At 40.6% G+C, this 18,180-nt stretch overlaps 1 protein-coding gene across 34 annotated transcripts in view; it reads left to right on the forward strand.

Annotated features, from left to right (window-relative positions):
• The window catches only part of Zbtb20 (zinc finger and BTB domain containing 20), a 737,287-nt gene that overhangs the window by 607,483 nt on the left and 111,624 nt on the right, over window positions 1-18,180 (forward strand). For 17 of the 34 annotated variants that reach the window (XM_031363901.1, XM_031363896.1, XM_031363926.1 and 14 more), the window contains one exon: window positions 4,153-4,356. The exons of 11 other annotated variants lie outside the window; for them this stretch is intronic. The gene's annotated coding sequence lies outside the window, so the exon portion shown is untranslated. Of the gene's footprint in view, window positions 1-3,346; window positions 4,050-4,152; window positions 4,357-5,326; window positions 6,396-18,180 lie in introns of those variants that run through there. 6 more of the 34 variants (XM_031363897.1, XM_031363910.1, XM_031363911.1 and 3 more) reach the window with 4 other exon arrangements.

The following is an 18,180-nucleotide window of genomic DNA, read 5'->3' on the forward strand; positions in this document are numbered from 1 at the left end:
TCTCTCTCTCTCTCTCTCTCTCTCTCTCTCTCTCTCTCTCTCTCTCTCTCTCTCTCTTTCTCTTCCCCCCTCTCCCTCTCTCCCTCTCTGTCTCTCTGTCTCTCCCTCTCCCCCATCCGTCTTCCCCTCTCTCTTCTTTTTTTCCTCTCCTAACCAGACAGCGGGAGGGTTCCTGGCTCCCAGCCAGCCCAAAAGCCTCTAAGTGTTTTGCACTTGTTTCAGGGAGTAGCTGCCCGGGGATTTTTCAGCATTTTCACTGGAGAACAAAGAGTTCTTTACAAAGGGAGGGGGGGCTTAATGTCTGATATATGTTTTTCTATTTTTATTAGTTTTCTTGCCTAAAAAAGAAAGAGACAGGAACAGAACATTACTCTATAAAGACACAAAGACATTCAAAAGAAACCTAGTTATCTTTTCTCTCCATCACCCCTACATATATACATGAAAAATTAAAAGGAATGACTAATTAAGTTGGCTGTGTTGCTCTTTTCTTCTCCTCTAGTCTTTCTAAATTCAACTGTTCCTCTGCCCGCTTTGCTCTTCTTTCCCTACTCACTGCAAAAGTTGCTCAGGGTGCTTCTTCTCTTAGTATGTCTGTACCATTTTTGTGTCCCTGAAATCTTGTCGAAGAAAGAATGAGAGTCCATCAAATAATTAATTTAGTGGCAAGAACATCCTCTTCTTTTGCCACTTGGGTAAAAAGTTAATTATGGAATCTGAGCTCCCAAAATACCAGTGGGGTACATCAGTTCATTTGATCTCCCAAGTTTTTGCATCCATCTGTGTAAAGGGCATCTCTTGTGTCACTTGTCAGTTATAAAGAAAGGTAGTAAGGGAGTGGATGTTTAGCGTTTATATTTTGCTTCTATGATATAAATTACCAAACCCCCAGAGAGATTACTTGTCCTATCTATGATATATATTAGTTCAAGCAAAATATAGTCTAGACGGAGGTTTTTTCAACAATTCTGCTTGCCACGTAGCTTTGTATTCTGTTTGATGTTTTGCCTATGCGTGTGTATTTCCACTATGAATTTGTGTTTGTAGCAAACATTCCAGAATGCTTATCACTTTCAAATTAATCCTCTAACAAAAGAAAAGAGACATCAGGATGTGAACTGTATGTGCAAAGTAGAGTAAACAGTTTTATCTTTTAATACACACTGAACATTCTATATCTTTATACTAATATCCTTGACTTATAATCCCAGGGAAATGCTTTCTTTCCAAAAGTTCTACTCTTAATGTGTTTATATTTTGAGTGTCGTTCGGTAATCTTTTGAGGTACATAATGGACACTAAACTGAGCAGAGGGGAAATAGCTACAAGCGCCACCACAAAACCCCGAAAATGCAGACTAGGCTGAGCACCTAACTGTGGCTTAGAGAGAAACAACTACAACAGTTGTTCACGAGTCAGAAACTCTCTCCTTCTCTTCCTCCCATTTATGAGAAAATAAAACCCATTCATTATCCCTGGAGCCGGACACTATAAGAAAATTACCGGCACAGATATTTCCCCGTATGTATGAATTGTGCATCTATGTGTGTTTCTAAAGGGCACAGTGCTTATGGGGCAGAGGGCACCGCCTCACTAGTCAGCCCTCCCGGCTGGGAGGCTGAGTGCCTTGTGTTTGAAGTAACTTGATAACAAGGGGTCTTTTCGGGAGCCCTTCTATGTATGTGCTCCTTCAGTAATGACCCTCATGTTAAACCTGGCACTGGGTGGCCAAGCTAGCACTTGACCTCATGGAAAGATACTAGAAGTAAGGGAAGTTTGGGCAAATCCAGAATTTCTAGGGTAGGTCACTTGTCACGGTTAAATGTTTTCTTGAGGAAAATTCTTGAATTGCACTCAAATGTCTATATTTTTGTAGAATTTCTAATGCTTTTAATGGTGCTTAGGAGCAAACGATCCTAAAATGAAAGTCAGTCACCAAAAATAAAAGAAACTAAGTCTTTAAAAACTTTTAGCTTGAAGGCAAGAGGCTTGGGGATTTTTTTTTCTGCCCTGGCTCCCCACACCACCACCCCACACACACATACACACACACACACACACACACACACACACACACACACACACACACACTTTGCTTGGTTTCTTTTTCTTTTCTTCATTTTTTTTTCCCTCTCCTGAATCCTTTTGTTGCTGCAGCTGTTGTACCTGCATATTTTGGTGTGTGTGTGTGTGTGTGTGTGTGTGTGTGTGTGTGTGTGTGTGTCCTCTCCTCACCCTCGGCTCTCTCCCTCTATGCTGTTTGGGGTGGCCAGAGGATTTTCTGAGAGGGGTAGAGGGAGGCCTGGGAAGAGGAAGAGGCTGTTACTGAAGGAAGCACACACACACCCCTCCAAACTCAGGCAGCCCCGTCCAGCTAGCTGTGCCGGAGAGTACAGTGAGAGGTGATAGCTGTCACTCTGGGATTCTTCGTAGGTCTGACCTGAGAGTAACACACTCACAGTCGAGGAGAAAGGGGCACACAGAGGAGGAAGAAAGAAACGCTCTTTGAGCTGGAATACACTGGCGCTTTCTTCCAGGAGGCAATCCGCTCTGGTTCTTGGCGACGTGTCCTGCACTATCAGATATCATATGACTTTTTATTTAGATTTCTTTTTGGAGAATGGCCTGTTAGGACTCTGTTTGTTTTCTTTTATTTAATTTCCTTCTCCCTTCACCCGCTAGTTTTGTGTATCTGTGTGTCAGAGTGTGTGCACGCATGCATATGTGTGTGCAATTTTTATCTTTGTTTTTGTTCTGTTGATCTGATGCTTTATTTAAGGACAAAGCTTTAATTATTTCAGTATAGTGGTTTAATCATTTGCCAAAAAGAAACCTCATTCCAGGCTTTTGGGGGGTGGGGGCCCATTTTTAAACACACCCATTAGCACTGGAGGCTGCAGCTCCTAATGCCTGCTGGTCAGACCTTGGCCCACTCCCCCACCTCCATTTACCCCTCCTCCTCCTCCTCCTCCTCCTCCTCCTCCTCCTCCTCCTCCTCCTCCTCCTCCTCCTCCTCGGCAGGCAGCGTGCACAGCAGCGTGAGGTAGGAAACACCTGTGCGGAGTTGTGAGGGAAAGAAAAGTAGAGGCAACTTCTTCAAATCTGGGCTCCTGCTTTCACTTTAATAAACTTTTTTTTTCGATCCTTGATTATTTTTTTTTCTTTTTGGCACCCTCTGTTGAGCTTGAAAACATCAGAGATAGTTAAGGATATGTCTGTGGAGCTTTTGTGAGGCCAGTGAGCGCCACTGGAAAGTGGAGCAGGAGTTGCAATCCATTCAGAGACTTAAGATTAAGTAAGAGGTTTAAATAAGGTCTTTGAGATCTGTGGGCTGTTCGTTCAGGGTTTGGTGATAGGTGGTAAATGGGGTATTTAGGGTTTTCAAGGCAGGGAAAGAGAAATTCCCAAACAGGAGAGAGACGGCATTTTTTGCTGCAATTAGTACTTTTAAAACCTTAACTCAATGGAATTTTTATTTTATGTATCTCAAAATTTAGCTGACCAGTGTGTGATCGATCAGCTATCTTTCAACGCTTGCTGTGCAAAACAATTATACTCATAATTCTTGCTGAATTTACCCCACAATTTGATGTATTTCTTTTTTAGTTTTGGAGAGTTCAGATTTTAGTTAGAAAAAAAAGCATAACTTCTCTCGATATATGCCTAAGGTTGTCTATACATTATTCTTGCCATACTGAACATACTAGATTCTGATTGTGTGTGTATGTTTTTGTATTACAACACACAAGACTGACTTAAAGATTCAGGTAACCGCTACATCCTTCAGACCTGTAGATTTTAGCTTCTTATTTCTTGCTCTGAAATTATTTTTCATGGACCTTAATGTGCAAATGTCTTTTTTATAACCACTGATGAGTTCTGTTGAAACTTGAAGAGAAATTTATTCCACCCTTTAAGAGTACCCAAAAGGGAAGGGAGAACTATTCTCTTTCGGCTCGAAAAAAATTTTTTTAGAAACCTTTTTCCCCCAACGGAAAACTCCAAAACAGCTCTGTCTCAGAACGTTAAACTTGGCATGGGTAAGAAATGTGAGTTTTGCTTTGTTTGAGGAAATTTGTTTTTGAGACAACAATGTTATAAATATTTTTAAATTGCCTGCTGAGCATGCGCTGTCTCTGACTTTATTCATAGTTTTAAATACACACCAATGCAATCTTCTGAATGGCCACAGGTAAGGCTGTCGGCTTGTGGGATTCTTCTCTGAGGCACCTTCAGTGAGTCTCCTCAGTGTTCCAGAAGGGAAAAGGGCAGGAGCTGAGTTCAGACCTGGATACCCTTCTAACTATCCTAGAGAAAAAGGGAAATTCCCTCTAAGGCTTGCACACTGTACTTAGGGTAAGTACTATTCAACTTTTCTCTCCTGTATGAGTTGCCTGCCTGAACTTTCTGGCTTATTACTAGCAGAGTAAATGGGGGAAATTTTTTAACTCAAGGAGAATTTGACTGAAACAGAATATTTGCAGATTTAAGGGCATCTATTGTGCATAAATTTAGGGATCCGAGAATTTGCCAGTAAAATGCTAGCAGCTCAGGGCTTACAGAGCAAAGATGTGCTAGTCTGAACATGTCTGAGCTCATCTGGAATCGAAAGCTAAATCTAGGTGGGCCTGTTATAACACCAGACAAGGAACACATGTGTCTTTTGTACAGGCTTTTTTTTTTTAAGCCAACCTTCCAAAGGCAAGTGACAAAAGACTTGGACTGGCCTCTGGCTCAGTTGGTCCTGACTTTCCTCCTGCAGATGCACACCCGGGCGCTCTTGCTTGTTCTGTGTGTTGTCATAGCTGCTGAAGCAGTCTCCAGTCAGGGATGGAAACACTTCCCATTTCCAGAAAGCTTTATCTCCGTTCTCGGTGTAATGTTGTCTCATGTAGGCATCTTCTGAGGTCTGCACTTGTCGCTCTCAAGCCTCAGAGTTCCCATCGATCCTGCTGGAGTATAGTTCGTCATTAGCTCTCTGTTATGGTCATGGTGGAGATTTTCTTTTTCACTTTGGGAGGCCTTTTTAACTATTCAAACAGGTTACCCTCAAGGATGAAATTTCTCATACTTGTGACTCGGATATGAACTTGTCTTGAAAATATTTGTAAAACAAATCTAATTAGCCGTTTGGATTTTGTTGTTGTTATTGTTTTGGTTTGGTATGGTTTTAAATTTTTATTTTATGAATTTTAAACATTATAATAAATGTGAATGATCAGTTTTTAACAAAATATATTTTGCCATTCAATGCTTTTCTAATTCTGTCTTCGTTGTGTGCTTTAAGATCAAATTTGAAAATTCAGTGTGTTAAAAAGGAATAATAAGAAGCCTATAGGTAGCCTATTGGTTTTTTTTCAATACCCACTTTGAAGTGATTCAGAATTTTAACTTTCTTTCAACCTACTACCTTTCATGCCATTTGGTATAGCTTTATGAAGGGATGTGTATGTGTGTGCGCGTGTGTGTGTGTGTGTGTGTGTGTGCACATGCACGCGTGTGTGTGTGTATGTGTGTGTGTGTGCGTCTCTGTGTCAGTGTATAGGTATATAAACATATTAATGCATACTTGCATATACAACAAAAGATATACAAAAACGCTTAATGTTTATGTTAATTCTATTTTATATAAAAGAAAAAGAATCAGTGAACTTTTATCATTTTTCTGTAATTTTAAAATCCTATAAACCATTAGTTTTATCTGATTATTATGTTTATAAACATGTATTTATATTCTTGTAAATTACCTTAATTTATATTTCATAGGTCTTACACACTCCTGCATTTTATAGAGATATATTAATGCTGAAGTTTATTCAGACACCACTTGCTATGTTCCATTTCTATTAGTGTGTTAACAAGTGGTTTGGATTTTTTTTTAAGGTGGGGTCGGTGGTTTATTTCATTTTGATTTATTCTTCTCTAATCTAGACAGAGTATATGTTTCTATATGTCACTAGTATTCTGAGAAAAAAAAACTTCTAAAGGTGTAATCTCCTAGAAAGCTTTCAAGTAAACTGGAGATACATTCTGCAGCTTTGCTTCTCCTGGATCCATTTGTCCAGGCTGTGCCAGCAGCAACCCTGAGGAAAACAGTGCTAGTAAGTATGGCACAATGAGTTTTCTTATCACAGACCTAGAAACTACCAAAGGAAAGTGTGGCATGTGGAGGAACATGCCAAGACCTTCTCCAATAAAATCAGCTGCTTTATGCTTCTTTTGGGGGGGGGGGGTCCTTTGAATTTTTGTTTGTGAGTTTTTTTAGCTTGCTGGAGCATTTCCCTATAATCTTAAGAAGCCACAGCAAATTCCCAATGCCACAGCAACACTGTGCAGCCAAGGAGGGGCCCAGAGAGCTGATCCTGGGGGCTGAGGCCTTTCAGCAATCATACAAGGTAGGGGAGTAAGGAGGCTTCCCTTTTCTCTGCATTTTCCTGCTTTATTCAGTCTGCCAGGGACAGAGATTTTCTTCGAGTATCTTTCCTTCACCTACTTGAGACTTTCCCTTCAATGCCAATGGCTTTCTATTGCTTCTGAGAGATGGCTCACATGGCAAAGCACCCGTTTCTGTTCTATATTGAAACATGGAAAGCTTTGAAAACTGGGAAGCACAAAGGAAAGGGGTCGTAGGGCATCTGGGAAATATCAAAAAGAGCATTAGGCTCACAGCTAGTTTTTTCGATGGTCATGCCTGTAACTTCTCTGTTCTCTCCAGGGCTTCTCAGTGTTAAAGTACTGAAGGGGATAACTATAGGTTGCAAACTCAGATCTAACTGATTCAGTAGATGGAGCTCTTCCCCCTAAGTCTGTATTTAAATTAACGTCCCACTGCAGTTGCTGGGACTCTGTTTTAAGGTGTATATACATAAAACCAAAGCTGTGTAGCTACAGGAAGAGATTTCCTGGCACTTTTTAAAGACATGGAGCATGTGTTCCGAAACACAAAACTACAGGGGAGAGATAAGGATAGGATAGGAAGTGAAGTTTACCTAGCTAAACTTCTCCCTGTGGGTCTCAGTACTTCTGAGTGTGAAGTGAAACCTGAACAGTTTTCATACAAGGGTCTGATACTTTATAGACTGGTACTACAAACCTAGAAAAGCAGAGAACATGGACAGGGTCTTGCTGTGTTCGTGACAAGCCTTTCAAGCTATTTGAACTGTACAGCTCTCCTTTTATTTGACTCCGCAAAGGAATCTTAATGCTGAAGTGCAGTTGTTTCATCTAGTTAGTCTAGAGAATCTGACAAAAATGCCATGATTGTGAATTGTGGCAGTACTGTGGACAGCAAAGATTTGTAAGGTGCCTATAAGGAGCAGAAACCGTAGCCGAAAATAGATCTCTGGTGTCTGCGCTAATATAGAAAAAAACACTTATCAATTTTTAAATTAATCAAAATGAGTAATTGCCATAGCATTCTTGTCAGTTTGTATTGTCTTCAGCACCAATACTAAGTTTGATCATTGTCCCCCCTCCTTGGTGTCAGGAGAGAAGGTAGGTGTATACAAGATGGAATAAATTATCTTCCTTGGTCTAATGTCTTTTCACAGATTGTAGGTATTATTGAGAATCTCTTGTTAAATCTCAATAAGATCATTTGGCCAAAATAGAACTGGCAATGGCCTTACTACCAAAAGAAATAGCATTTTAAAGGACTTGGATTTCCTTTGCGCACCACGTGTCTGAGTTTGATACAGTCCAGGAAAATAGAGAGGATGAGACAAAATTATTCCTAAGCAGCCGCCGTAGGCCAAACACTGAAACAGTGCCAACCCGGACCAATCAGGCAGGCTTCTCAGAAGATGCATGGTTTTGCTGAGCACTTCTGTGAAGAGAAGCGGGAGGAAGCTCTTGAAACTGCATTAGGATGAATGAGGCTTCACTAATTTCAGCAAAGTCCATAGCAGTGAATTTGTTAAGTTTTTGCTTCTGTAAAGTAGACATCTGAGGTTCCCAGGCCAGCTGAGACTCCCTTGCCGTTGCACTGACACATCTTTCGAACAAAAGTATCTTTCTGAGTTTAAACAAGTGAAAAACTTCTCACAGAGAGCAAAGAGTAAAATTAATGGAAACTCAAAATCAATTCCAACCCCATTTCTGGCATGATGAGAGTAACATTTGTGCTGTGTTTAAAGCAGTTTAACACAAGAAAATGATAAAATGATCAATATACTTAAAGCCAAAATTAACCAGGAGAGAACAATCTGCAATCCATTCCCAGTCCCGAAACTCTACACTTTAAATTAAACATGAAAATAAATGAATATATCTTTTATAGAGTGGTACTGTAAGCCTTATAACATAAACAGCACCGATGAGATGCCAGCTAGCCAGTGTATTATTTAAGCTATGTTTTTAGAGCTTGGGATAAACATTTCTGGAGCTAAAGTACTGTGCATTTATTTATATGCATGCACATACCATGACCATAAAAAGAACAAAAGTTAAAAGGTATGTGCATTGTCAGTACATTGCCACTCTACAGTCTTTATGTTATAAAAGAAAAAAAAATCAGGCTCTAAGTAAAGCAAAAGAGTGTTTAGGCTACATCAGAAAGTCAACGAATGGTCAGTGTGAACCAGATTTAATATTTCTTTTAAAAGTACTTAGATTCTTTTTTAATTCATTAAAATCAATAAATATATAGATGCATATTATACATACTTTATATCTATTGTTTTAATAGATTACTCTGAAGTACTAAATTAACATTAACAAGATTTTGAACCTGTGGATTCAAGGTTAATGAACGCCACTATCTGGATTTATAAAATTCTCTCTAGTCTTTAGATCTTGTTCCCAATTAGCAATCTTTTATTTCTATATCGGAGTCATTTGGCTGACAGGTTATTTATTGATCATGTAAAATAGCACATGTAGTTGAAACCTTGCTGAAGAAATAAAGACTAGTAAGTGCAAACACATTTACTATGTTGACTAAGGTGCAGTAGGAATGATGATAATTCTAACAAGCACCATGACGAGTGTAACTACAATGAAGCATGTATGATTACATCCGTTAGAGTGAACTCCATGAGCAAGGTCAAGAGAGGGAGGCTCTGGAGCTGGGGTGGGGTATGGACTAATCATTACTTGTTGGAGACCCAGTACAGAATTAATAGATATGGAAAAGAAGAGTCAATCAATTTCAAAAGTTGGTAAAGAGGCAGTATTTTTCCTGTGAGATGTAATCAAGGACAGACTTCACTTCTTCCAGGGAATCACAGTAGCATTGTATGCTTTGGTTGCCCAGTGTACTAATGGCTGTAAAGAGCTGTTGTGCCCATCTGCTTAAACAGTGCAACTGCTAGAACAGCTTCTTGTGCTCTTGACTGATTTAAAAAAAAAAAAAATCTCAGCTTTAAATGTCCACAAAGCAAATATCAGCATCATAGAATCAGAATCATTGTATCTCAAAGAACGGAGAAACCTAGTTATCTCAGTGAAAGAATGTTGGGCTGTCTGATGTAAGACCATGTAAATTTAATACCTATGTGTGTATGTGTATGTACACATATGTGTGTGTGTGTGTGTGTGTGTGGTTTGTATTTGGAAAACAGAATTTTAACAGGAAATCTTAAAACAGAGATAGTGAAGCCGCATTGATTTATCTGGACCAGGGTGCATACACTGGTCCCTGTGAAGCATAGGTTCTAAAGAGGGAAGAGCTGCAGGTTCCATGGAGAAGCCAATGGAATGATTGTATCTGGAATTAAACTATTAACTATTCCAATTAGAAAACTTACACAGGGCAAAATGGAAGCTTGTTATCAGAATGAGAAAGGTAAAAGTGAGATGTGAAGCAAAGTTCCCTGAGCACTGTGAACTCCTGCCCCAAACAGACCTGCAGAGCTACATAGGGCTAGGGCTCCAGATGCCACTGAAGAGGAGAGCAAAGGCACCACGCCTTCGGGTTCCTATCTTGGTACCAATAACCTCACCATAGATGTGACAGGGGCAGGAGGTACCTCTGTGTTCTGGAAGATTATTAAAAGGCACCATGTACATTCTAGGGGCTCACTGAAGTTTACACTACTTCCCTGATCCCACCAAAACAAGAAAAGAAGGAGAAGAAGAAAAGAAAGGGAGGGGAGAAAAGAACTTTATAGTCACAACTTTCTTTTCAAAAGAAGTCAACCGTCCTCCCTAGGAATCTGCTGTGCACCTCATGCATTTGCTTACCAGACTCTCTAATCCAGCAGTGCTGACTCACAAGCTGGGCCACCTTCTCCTCGGCATCCCCACATCTTCTCATCCCTTTCTCCAAAGAGCTGCAGATAGGAGCAAATCCTCCCTCCTTAATTTCTATGGTACCTTGTATATTTTAGTAACTCTTGACATATTCCATTTTATAGACTAGCTGATAGTTTGTGTAAAGTAAAAAACAATTCTATATAATTTGGAGCAATGTAAATACTTTTATTGGGCCTTATTTTCCATATTTGTAAACAGGAAAATAGTGGCAACTTGTTTGGGTAGTATAAAGATCCTAGGAAATGTCATCTATTGTCTTTAGCACACGGTCACCATTCCATATCAGTTTTATTACTACTGTAATTAATATTCTCCAATTTCTAAGGTTTTCCCTATTAATATAATACTTAAAGTCATAAATTGAGTTTGGTATCTTATTGATCAATGTACACTATGATTTTTCCATAATAGAATCTGGATAAAAGTGTATAGACTCCCTTACACAAGCCTGTATTCCATCTGTTCTTCCCTCCCAACCTTAAATTCTCTCAGAAGCTTTAGCCAGCAGTGGTCATGGCCAGTACCAGCTCCAAGTACACCATAAAAGGCATCAGTGTTACTCACTGTGGACTCTCAGTGCCAGGTTATGTTTCAGGTTCCCCGTAGACCCTCAGCCACTTAGAATGGCTCTTTGTAGCATCCCCAAAGTGTCTGCTTGTATTCCTGGTTTATGTGATTAACGAGCTTGTTATAACTCTGTCTGTAGCTTGAACTAGAAACGTTCATGTTGGAGAGCAGGTCATGATCTCAAATTTCATTTTGGTTGCATCTGTTATAAGCCAATTGTGTATTCATTACATTTATAGATTCCCTCTTCAGCCATATATTTTCATGGCCATTGAGAACACCTGACTCTGTACTGAATGTCCCTAGATTTTACTTTGGAGACCTGAAAATATAGCACTGAGGCTTGGTGATGACTAGCTATCATCTTTGGCATTTTCTTTCCTTAATGATCTAATCTCAGCTAAATTTGAAGAGGAGACAAGTAGGGAAGTTTTAATTGTCCAAAGTATGGCATTGTAATTCTCGATTAATGAGATTTATGGTCATTATAGTTTTTGTACACATTGCTGTTTTTCCAAAGATGTAATCACATATTGTGCAAGGGGAAAACTACTAAAACCATGGAAATGATTTTTTTAATTGAAGCATATAAAAACAGAGATAGAACTAACATAAAATGCAAGGGTTCCGCTATAGGCAAGGTAGCACACAGAGGAAACTGAGTGCATTTGGATGTTGGTCCATCCAGGTGTTGGTGAGAAAATGAAGTAGACAATGTGGTCATGCAAAGGATGGACTGACATCATGGCATTTTCAAGTCAAGAAGAAAGCTGCCTTTTAATCTGCCAGCATTCCACTTATATGACTGGTATTAGTGAGGGAAACAAGGTCACATTTTGGAGAGCTAGTAATTCAATGAAGGATTTCGACTTTGCCGGAGTAATAGTGTTGGCATCAGAAGAAAAAAGTTTTGCAGATATTTGTGTGTGCACTTGCTGTTACTGGTGTTCCTCGTGGGTGGCTGAATCATCCTGATGGCATTCAACAGGAACCAGCTGCTGAGAATATGAAAATGCATGCATTTATTCCTCTAGAGAGACAAGAGCATCTGCAAAGCCTTCCCATCCTGCTAGTGCAGATAATCCCAGGGAGCGCTCTCTAGTAGTTTTAACTCTCTCTTCATGTATCCATCTTCTCTTCATCCCTGTCCTAACTACAGTTATCTGGAGTATCTGAGTCCTAAACCAGGCTGCTGAATCAAACAGTAAGCACTTGGCCAAGAACTCAGGGTTTGCCTTGAATTCCAAGCTCAAGGGGAGAAAGTGGCACTCCCCTCTCTTGGACTGCCTGGCTTGTGAAGAGTCAGACACACTAAGGCTTCTGCATGCGTAAAGAAACCAACTCCTCCCGTCCCATACCCTGGCCAGAATATAGGCTTTTGAATTTTCCTTTCTACCTGTAGATCTTCTGCTTTCCTTGTGTGCTTATTGTTTTCTTTTCTTTTGTAATTAGTGGTGGATTTTAGCTTAGGTTTTGGTTTTGGTTTTGGTTTTGGTTTTGGTTTTGGTTTTTGAGCTAGCATCAACACCTGAGGAAAAGGAAAGTGCAAAGAGGAGATCTGCACTCCAGGGCCCACCCAATCTTCCCTTCTCTAATATTTATGAATAATGGATTGAACTGATGGAAAATGTTAAATATGTTCATTATGAATTATATTCATCAGTATGTTGCCTGGAATATAAAAGAGCAAAGCAGTTGCAGTGTTCCTACTTCCTTACAATATGTGCACTGGTAGAACAGAGCTCTGTCCGTTCCTAGGCCACAGTGTGCCATCCCCAAAAGTGCACACTGCATATCTGAGTAGTAACTGCAGAGGATGTGATGACAGACAGCAGAGGTTCAACTGCATTCAGAGTAGGCTCTGGATCCTATACAGAAGCAGCCATTGAGAGGGATTGATGGTGCAGTGTCCTTTAAAAGGAGTCACGTTCACGTAACAGACATTACTCAAATGTGTCATAGTGCAGAGAATGTCACAGGTTCTACCATCAAAAAAGAGATTCATAATCTTGATCCTGGTTTTTTTCCAGATTAATACAAATAACTAATTAGTTGCCATTTCAAAGTAAACAAGAATGAAAGAAAATTCATCATTAAATATTTATAAGGAATAGCTACAAAAATTCATTCTATGCTTTTTCTTTATGGTATTCCTTCATTATTTCATTATGTTTGGGATTTGTTGGATATTGGGGTTTTTTGGCTTTTTTTTTTAACCTGTATTTCCTAAGCACTCACTAGATGTCATTAGTAGACACTAACCAGAAACATGACAACAGGAGAGAAATTTGGGTGTTTTTTAGTTAGACAGATAATCAACAGAAGAGTTAGCAGAGTTAATGTAATTTAAAAATAGTCTGTTTCTACCCTCATGAGAGTGGAGGCAGGATAGACCATGTAAGGTCAGGAACTAATTGGGCACAGCCCAGTTGAGGACATTTCTGAGTTAAAGCAGTTTGATGGAAAGGTAGAACACGAACTTTGTCCTTTCCTGGGCTCTCAGGAGAACAGTGGGTATTGATGAGCACAGCCTGCCTCAGAGAAGCCTTTGCCTCCTCTTTTCTCACCTCTGAGCCCATAGGCCCAGAGTCCAATGCATCATTGGAACCAATACCAACGTTACATAGATCATACCTCAAATAAAATGTCCCAGCATTATTTATACTTATACATTGTAGAGATGTTCTTTCTCTCTTATAGTCTCTTCAAAGGCTAAAATTCATAATACCTCATAAAAAAAACAAGCATACACTTAAAAACAAACATAATAACCAATAGTTTATAAAACCACAAAGAGAGAAAAGAGGGGTGAGAAAAACATGCTTGCCGAACAATTGCGCTGTCCAGCATCTACATGCGACCAGGAGAAACAATGATGGCGTCCCAGAGCAACATGAGAGGAGATGGTGTGGCCAGACTCACCCAGGCCTGCCCTTCCTGTCCATGCCAACAAATAGAAAGCCATCCATCCCCTCTCTTTCACAGCAGGATTACTAAAGCTGGTGCTACACACATAGAGAAATGTACATATTATAGCTTTTATTTACATCAGAGGAGAATTGGGTTAAAATAAATGACTCAGGGTTTTGAGTGTGTATCTGTTATGAAGGTCAGACACTTTCTTATATAAATTCTAAGACCTCCTCTGCTAATTATCAATTGTTAAAATACTTGAAGATGATGAGTGAGCCTCTAACACCTCAACAAAACAGGTCTTTAAAAGGAGGGTCAGTATAGAGATGCAAACATATCTCCTAAACTGAAGAATCCTGATGGCCTTAATGAACACACTACAAACCCATTTAGGCAAAACAAAAAGCAAGCTTTGCTAACAGATAGCTTTGAAAATGCTAAACCCTGGATATGGCCGTTTGATGTGGCACCAAGGTATATGTGACTGTAGGAGAAGACTAGTTGTGATACAGTATACCACAGGCATGGTATGACCTGTGCCTTCCTCACTTCTCAGTAGTGGTGGTTACCTGCAAAAGACCTACACAAGGTTAGGACATTAACTTTATGTCATGGAGGGGAGGAGAAATTCATAATGATGCCCTTCTCCCCAGGGATTGATGGACAGCTGACAGTTTTGTGCACCCCATCCCTTCCTGGGAATGTCTAGATAGTCATGAGTTGTTGGGAACTAGGTAGTTTCTTAAGTCAAGTAGCCACTTTAAAGTTGCCTATGCTTCTGTAAGTAGCCCTAATTAGACATATCTACATACCAAAGATTGAGTGAAGTATGGTCTTTGCTTTGTCTTTGGTGCCCTATCTGAGGTGAAGAGACATTTGATCACCTCCCCAGGAAAAGTCCAGATAACATGTCTTAGAAAATGAGACAAAGGCAGATAGACAAAGAACAAGGGTAGTCATCAGTGCCTACCAACATCTGTTCAAGCCATGGGACTGTCTCAGCAGCAATCAGGCTCAGTATAGGGAAGGTCCCTAAGATGGCTGGGAACGAGGCTGTGGTCATCATATTCTGTACTGCAATTATTCTCTTGATGTTGGTCTTGGCTCTTTAATGTCTCTTTTTCCCATTCAGCCCTCGCTGGAGTGATAATAGCATGGGGAGGGCAGGTGAAGATAAATAAATGTGATTTTTTTTGTATATGTGTGTGTATGTATATATATATATATATATATATATATATATATATATGACTGCTACCCTCTAATGACATGTCCTCTGGCCTCTTCCAAGCATCTGGGAAAGAGAAACTAACTTTCATGGAGAATGAAGTCATAGCTCCAACTTAGCCTAAGCAGAGGAGAGTGGAGGAGTAATAAGCAAATTGTTAGTGAAACAAGTGAGTTTCTACTGGGCTGAGACCAAGTTCTCCTATTTCCTCTATTTTTCCAAACTGAAAAGAGTTATTGTGGGGACTCACCTGTGCTTCTGAAGCCACATGCACATGCCTAAGACCTGATCTAGGTAAGGCCAAACAGAAATCAGGACCTGCATCCAGGAAAGGCCAGAAAGAAATCAGGCCTGTATCCAGGAAAGACCTGGATATTGAGTGAAGTATGGTCTTTGGTTTGTCTTTGGTGCCCTATCTGAGGTGAAGAGACATTTGATCACCTCCCCAGACAGAAAGCAGGACTTGCATCCATGAATCCCAGCTCCTTTGTAATACCTCCTGCCTGTTTTGGGTTGTGTTTTGACAAAGCATGCTCCAGTTCCCAGTCACTGTCGTCCTGCGCATCCTTAGGTCATGACAAAGTAGGGATCAGTAAGTACAACAAAAACAGCAGAGCCCAGTGCATTCTTGTCCATGTGTTACAATCCACCTAGGTCATTACTCTAAGAAAGCAGAATTAACTGAGAACTGTGAGAGCTGTGGGACGTGGCTTCATGTTTGAATCCTGGTGACAATGGGACAAGAAGGACTTGCTACAGAATGGTAGCAAACCAGGGCTGGCTACATGAGTGTCCAGGGTGTGTCACTGCACAAAGCCCAGCTTGGAAGGGATCCATGCACAATGTAAGGCTTCACTGCCTCTGTCTCAAAATTCTTAGTAATTTCTAATAAAAGGCCGTACATTTTTGCACTTAGCCCTGAAAACTACAAATTATGTAGCAGATCCTGCCTGCCTGGAATTTATCATTCTCTGGCATGCCAACTGAAGGTAGCAGTCACATGTCTTCCTTTACTGAAAATGACCCTCTCTTTTGATTCCTCAGAAGCTTAGTCCCCTGTTAAACTCTGAAGATTTCTCCCCAAGTTAGGTGGCTCAAAGAAGCCATCTTCCTTCCTTCCTTCAAATACCTCAATATGATCGTGATCAAGGTGCTCTTTCTTATTTTATAATCAAAAACTCTGTAGCTGTCTTAGCCACCTTGTTTGTTTTGGTTGGTTGGTTGGTTGGTTGGTTGGTTGGTTTGAGATTTGACGTGTTTGGTTGTTTGTTTTACTAAAGGCTAACACTGTGAGAAATGGTTATATCATGTAGTAAAGTGTTTGCTGTGTATTGCTATCAAAATAGGCATTGGCCATCAGACTGGAGAAGTGCATCTAGCATTTTGGTTGTCTTACCTGAGGTGTTTCTTAGCCATCATGTAATCAAATATATCAGTCTAATGAAAACAAGATGATCTTCTAGTCCTGACCTTGGGCTTGAGCCCTTCACCTCCATGCCACCTATGGTTGTGTGTCCTCTGCCACCCTCGTCATCCCATCTCTCACCAGTTATTAACCCCTTGCCATTTTCACTAAAACAACAATAACAGCATTATTTAAGGTAGATCTTTCCATGGCCTAGTGAGAGTAACTTTTGCTAAGTGTGAGACATCTCCAGTAATCCCTGCCTCTACCTTGGTATGTGTGAGTTACATAACCACACTGTCTGGAGCAGACTCAGCCAGTGGCAGGAGCCTTTTCACAGTAACAGCCTTCTCAGAATAACCGGGGCCTCCTAACTTCCAGTCAAGTATCCCTTCCATTCCTGCGGAGGGAAAGGCAGGTTTTTCAAATTCCTGAAACATAAAGTACACATGCCTGGCTCCTAACCAGTCTCCAAATATCCATAGCTGAGAGGAGAAGAAAGTACTTTTATCAATCCTGGGGAAAATCATACTATGACAAAAGAATCCTCCTAGGCAGACCTGTCTCATTAATGCCGAGCATTGGAGAGTGGAGCTGACCTCACCCAGAGCTTGATTCACTGACTCCAAAGCTAGGCAGAACTGCTTCTCCTTCCTCCCTCTTCCCCACCCCCTTCCATATCGTCTTCACACAGTGCCCTCCTCCCTCTAAAGGGAAAGAAAACAGGAGGAATCTAAGAGAGATGCTGAGCTGGGTATTTTTTTTTCTAATTCAAATGAAAGGAAAATGGGTTTACCTGCCCTTCCCTGAAGTTTGCAAGCTTTTCCAGGATTTCTGGCCTCCTGGCTAAGAACAACACAACCAAGTCAACACTAGAGCCCAAAGGCCAAGCTGATAGATAAACCGTGGCTGCCTTCAGTGAGGCTTTCCAGGGCTCACCAGACCCAAGCAAGCCCCCCCACCGAGACCGCAGAGTATTTCAGTCCTTTCTGGTCTTGACCACCCCTGTCACCCTCTCCTTTGCCAGCAGACCCCAGAGTCCTGTGTTAATCTGATTCCTTCCTTCAACTTTCCTTATCCCCAAATTGTCTCTATCCCTCCCCCCAGTTTAAATTTAAAACTTCCTTCCACTGCCTTAATTGTTGGGGTTGAAGTGGTCAAAGCATCCAGACAAGAGTGGCTTAACCACAGGATGAGATGTTTGCATTTCAAAAGTGCTGCAAATTAAAATGAACTTCACTAACAAGGGGCATCTCAGGCATCTTGCCTACAGTGGGTGGTTATTCCTTCTGAGCCAAACCAGGCTGCCTAGAATTAGCTATATTCCTCAATGGGAACAGATGTGCTCACCTTGGCCATTTTACTGTAGGCACAGATTGGAAGCAAATCCAGAAAAGCAGGTTGTTCCCAGGAAGAGAGGAGGAAATGTAGGTTTACGTGGTCCCCAGCGTGGTTGCTGAGGGTCTCCCATGAAAAATAAGTCACAATACTACTTTTTGGTTTTACATGAAAGTTTTTCATACTTTAGAGTCGATTCCCTAGGAGGTAAGGCTACAAGAAGAGTGCAAATAAGTTTAAAACCTGAGTACTGGGTCAAGACGTTGGCCTCCAGTGAACAGGGAGCATTTCACAAATTTAGAAAGTCACTTGAAAAGTCAGGATCTTCTTTACATTTCTCTTCAAGGTTATCCAAATTAGCAGTGAAACTGAGTTTGAGGCACATGGGCTCCTTAAACTGTCTAGATTTTCTCCATAGTCACAGGCACTGCCAGGAGAAGGCCACCCTTTCCTTCCAGTCTTTTCTCTCTGTTTG

This window comes from Mastomys coucha, unplaced genomic scaffold (assembly GCF_008632895.1).
Source record: "Mastomys coucha isolate ucsf_1 unplaced genomic scaffold, UCSF_Mcou_1 pScaffold12, whole genome shotgun sequence".
NCBI classification, from domain to species: Eukaryota; Metazoa; Chordata; class Mammalia; order Rodentia; family Muridae; genus Mastomys; species Mastomys coucha.